The sequence below is a fragment of the Schistocerca piceifrons genome, unplaced genomic scaffold (assembly GCF_021461385.2).
Source record: "Schistocerca piceifrons isolate TAMUIC-IGC-003096 unplaced genomic scaffold, iqSchPice1.1 HiC_scaffold_936, whole genome shotgun sequence".
Classification (NCBI taxonomy): domain Eukaryota; kingdom Metazoa; phylum Arthropoda; class Insecta; order Orthoptera; family Acrididae; genus Schistocerca; species Schistocerca piceifrons.
This window is the reverse complement of record NW_025729208.1, coordinates 4,155,565-4,160,564: the sequence shown is the minus strand read 5'-3', so window position 1 is coordinate 4,160,564 and position 5,000 is coordinate 4,155,565. Positions and strand designations below refer to the sequence as shown.

The window sequence follows — 5,000 nt, the reverse complement described above, 5'->3', positions numbered from 1 at the left end:
GATTAATGAAAACATACTTGGCAAATGCTTTCGCTTCTGTTCGTCTTGCGACGATCCAAGAATTTCACCTCTAACGTCGCAATACGAATGCCCCCGCCTGTCCCTATTAATCATTACCTCGGGTTCCGAAAACCAACAAAATAGAACCGAGGTCCTATTCCATTATTCCATGCACACAGTATTCAGGCGGGCTTGCCTGCTTTAAGCACTCTAATTTGTTCAAAGTAAACGTGCCGGCCCACCGAGACACTCAATAAAGAGCACCCTGGTAGGATTTCAACGGGGTCCGCCTCGGGACGCACGAGCACGCACGAGGCGGTCGCACGCCTTCGGCTCGCCCCCACCGGCAGGACGTCCCACGATACATGCCAGTTAAACACCGACGGGCGGTGAACCAACAGCGTGGGACACAAATCCAACTACGAGCTTTTTACCGCAACAACTTTAATATACGCTATTGGAGCTGGAATTACCGCGGCTGCTGGCACCAGACTTGCCCTCCAATAGATACTCGTTAAAGGATTTAAAGTGTACTCATTCCGATTACGGGGCCTCGGATGAGTCCCGTATCGTTATTTTTCGTCACTACCTCCCCGTGCCGGGAGTGGGTAATTTGCGCGCCTGCTGCCTTCCTTGGATGTGGTAGCCGTTTCTCAGGCTCCCTCTCCGGAATCGAACCCTGATTCCCCGTTACCCGTTACAACCATGGTAGGCGCAGAACCTACCATCGACAGTTGATAAGGCAGACATTTGAAAGATGCGTCGCCGGTACGAGGACCGTGCGATCAGCCCAAAGTTATTCAGAGTCACCAAGGCAAACGGACCGGACGAGCCGACCGATTGGTTTTGATCTAATAAAAGCGTCCCTTCCATCTCTGGTCGGGACTCTGTTTGCATGTATTAGCTCTAGAATTACCACAGTTATCCAAGTAACGTGGGTACGATCTAAGGAACCATAACTGATTTAATGAGCCATTCGCGGTTTCACCTTAATGCGGCTTGTACTGAGACATGCATGGCTTAATCTTTGAGACAAGCATATGACTACTGGCAGGATCAACCAGGGAGCTGCGCCAACTAGAGCTGAGCAGCCGGCCGCCCGGGAGTGTGTCCCGGGGGCCCGCGCGAACACGCAAGCGTCCGCTCAATCATTCTGCAAACAGGAGGAGGCTGAGCTCCCCTGCACAATACACCTCGAAACCCTCTCAGGTCCCGGCGGCGCGCAGCGCCGTCCCAAGTACTTGGTCGGGTTCGAGAGAGGCGCAATCGCCCGGAGTTAGGCGAGTAGACGCTTTCGGTGCGACCACCCGTGCTCCCAACTGAGCTTGCCGCTGCCGACAGAGGCCCGGGAGCGTGCTGTCGTGGCATTGCCGGCGGGAGACAACACGCGCCACCTACGGTGACCGGCAGCTCCAACGCCAGCGCCACAGAAGGACAAAAGCCCCACTTGGGTGCCGAAGCGAACTCTCCCAGCACAGCGCACGCGCCAACACATCCGCACAGCTGCGATACAAACCACCAGCGAGAACCGCTGGGGCGACCGAGCAGCAGACGGCGTCGCGGCGCCGAGCGCCGGGCGGCGGCGCATCCTCAACGCACACAGTCCTCAATCGGACCAGCACACTGAAGATGTCCACCGCGCTTCGCACCGGGCCCGCGAGGACCTACTTTGGCCGCACGGCGCCGCGCGCAGGGTGCGCCGGCGCGCAGCTGCGACGCCTGCCGCGTCCGTCGGCCGGCGCGCCTGCCACTGGCCGCCCCCACCAGCCGGCTGTAGCGCGTGCGCCCACGCACCGCGCGGCCAGCACGCCGGGAGGCGCCCCCTCACCGGCCGGGGACGGTCCCACCCAGCCACCACCGCGTATCGCTTCACACCCAGATGCCGTTCAGTTTCATCGGCATGGTGGGTATCGCTGGAACAACCGGTTAGTACCTCAACCTATCGTCGCCATCACCGATTCACCCCTAGCGAGAACAACCGCACCACAACGGGTTACCATTTCTTCATTTGCGTAACTTCACCAGAAAACGTAGGCGTCCATCGCCATTAGCAACTTCAACGATTATTGCATGCCTGTGTCAGGTGTCACGCCACACTACGTCTGCCCACATACACGCAACAAAATGTGCACGCCTAGACAATACGTGGAAGGTGGCCCCCGTACGTATGCGATGTCCATTGCTCGAACGACTGTCAACCGGCCTCTGTAGCATGTCGCAGATATGGAACGCGGTGCACCATGCTATCACGGTGTTTGAGGAGAGACGACTAGGTCCGAATACATCAACACACAGCTCATGCTGATCGCCATCCACGGCGTCCGTTCCTCCACACGTCTCTATGGCGTACCACACTGCAATCCAGCTCTCATAGGGAGACGACACGTAGCTGCGTGCACAATATTTGCACTGTATGGTCCGCCGTTTTTGGGCGCAGTCGTTGTACGGTCACACATGTGCCACGATGTATCATTCAGTACATAAGGACGAATGTGCAGTACAGATTGTGGTTCACGCGTACGACATCAGCGGACAGTTGACACAGGCCGCACCACAACGTAGCCTGCGTACGTCGCATGCGAAGGGCATTGAACATGCAAACTTGTCACCAACCAGCTTGCGAAGGCAGGGGGCAAGGTGGGGACGTGGGGACGTGGGGAGGGGTGGGGGGGGGGGGGGGCGGCATGTACGTCCTGCTGCCATCCACATTACAGTGTACAGCAGGAGCATGTGGAAAGTCAGCAAGACTTGCAAGGTGTTTAACATGAAGCGATACACAGGGGAGCGGGCAGTGCGAGTAGCGAACTATATTGCGAGGGTTGCGGGTGGGCAACACTACACTAATTGAACGAGTCGTATAACAATTACAGAGCAGGGTTTAGGCGACAACGTGGGTTACGTTAGCGGACAACGTGGGTTACGTTAGCGGACACGTGGGTTACGTTAAGGCACAACATGGGTTTACGTTAAGGCACAACATGGGTTACGTAAGGCAGACATGGGTTACGTTAGGGCACAACATGGGTTAGGTTAGGGGACAACATGGGTTAGGTTAGGGGACAACATGGGTTAGGTTTAGGGGACAACATGGGTTAGGTTAGGGCACAACATGGGTTAGGTTAGGGCACAACATGGGTTAGGTTAGGGCACAACATGGGTTAGGTTAGGGCACAACATGGGTTAGGTTAAGGCACAACATGGGTTAGGTTAAGGCACAACATGGGTTAGGTTAAGGCAACAACATGGGTTAGGTTAAGGCACAACATGGGTTAGGTTAAGGTACAACATGGGGTTAGGTTAAGGTACAACATGGGTTAGGTTAAGGTACAACATGGGTTAGGTTAAGGTACAACATGGGTTTAGGTTAAGGTACAACATGGGTTAGGTTAAGGTACAACATGGGTTAGGTTAAGGTACAACATGGGTTAGGTTAAGGTACAACATGGGTTAGGTTAAGGTACAACATGGGGTTAGGTTAAGGTACAACATAGGTTAGGTTAAGGTACAACATAGGTTAGGTTAAGGTACAACATAGGTTAGGTTAAGGTACAACATAGGTTAGGTTAAGGTACAACATAGGTTAGGTTAGAGGTACAACATAGGTTAGGTTAAGGTACAACATAGGTTAGGTTAAGGTACAAACATAGGTTAGGTTAAGGTACAACATAGGTTAGGTTAAGGTACAACATAGGTTAGGTTAAGGTACAACATAGGTTAGGTTAGTTAGGTTACACGTTGTTGTAAGGAAAGGTGTAGGGGGGGGGGGCGGGGGCGGCAGGTTCCTTGATAGTCGATTATAGTAAGTGAATGCTTGTGACATGATCAGATTTGTCACGTCCAGGATGCACCTTTGGCTTATTAGAGGCGGCGCTCCAATTCTATGCTTGTGTGAGACCTGTGTCTTTGACTCATGTCATTGTTTGTGCGCTGTGACAGGAGGTACTATTGTGATGTTGGGTGCACCGTTGTATAGGACATGTGTGGGGTGTTGGTGCCTGGTCATGCGCAATGGTGGATGTCGAAAGGCTGGGATATTGTATTTTCCCCCGCATGGACCCTCCCTGGTCTGGTTGTGATAGTGTGGATTGTGTAATGTGGCGGAGAAGATGCACCTGGATGTTGTTCCATTGCTGGTGCTTACATATTGTATGTGCGCCCGTTAGGAAGCAGAGAGTGGTGCGTGATCAGAGTGTCTGGCTGACGTGTGGTTCCCATTGGTGGGCAGACTCTTTCAGCATGTATACGGACAGTTGTGTATATTTGCTGTAGTTTGATGGCTCTGCATTGATTACTAATCAGCGCCGTGTGTACGGGTAATCTGGTTCCAGTCCAAAATGTTCCATCTGTGTACATTGTGACAAAGACTCTCCCCATGCAGTGGGGCTCGGTCTGTTATAGCTCTTCCGCGTAATATATTTGCCCCACGTTTTTGCGACTGCGAGTGCGAGTGCAACGCGCATGGGGACCGACATGCTGATGGCTCGGTATCGGACGCTCGTACAGTGAGCAACGCGATCGCGTCTCTCGCTCGTAAGTGGTACAGGGTCGCGGGCTCATGTATAGGGACAGCGGAATGTCGCATATTGGAAATAACTCTTCATGAAACGCAAGTTATAGGGGTGGATTGCACTTTACGAGTGCGGGAAACGTCCGCCGTTCATCCGCTGGAGGTGCGCGTTTGGCGGTTGGGGTGGTCCACGAACGGGTGCGGGTGGAGTCATTGCCGGTCCACGGCTTCGTGCGGCAGAGCCACTGGAGAATGGGTGCTATGGTCGACAGAGGCTGCAGGCTTTGTGGGTGGCGTCGAAAGGCGGGCACTGTGGCGCCATCGCTGTCTTAGTCGGCTTGGCGTCTCATAGATGGCGGTGGCGTCGTTGCAGGAGGTCATGTTGCGGGAGACCTACAGATGGCGGTATGTTTTGTGGTGCGGACGTAGTGTTGTCAGATGCGCATAGATGGCGGTATTGCATGTGCTTTCGCCCTATTTTCATAGATGGCGA

General features: G+C 53.9%; 1 non-coding gene across 1 annotated transcript in view; it reads right to left on the bottom strand.

Moving 5' to 3' along the window:
• Positions 1-1,067, bottom strand: part of LOC124771417 — a 1,882-nt gene extending 815 nt beyond the window's left edge. The window contains exon 1 of the ribosomal RNA XR_007013427.1: positions 1-1,067. This exon is cut by the window's left edge and continues 815 nt beyond it. This is a non-coding gene — a ribosomal RNA (small subunit ribosomal RNA).
• Between the last annotated feature and the right edge of the window lie 3,933 nt (positions 1,068-5,000).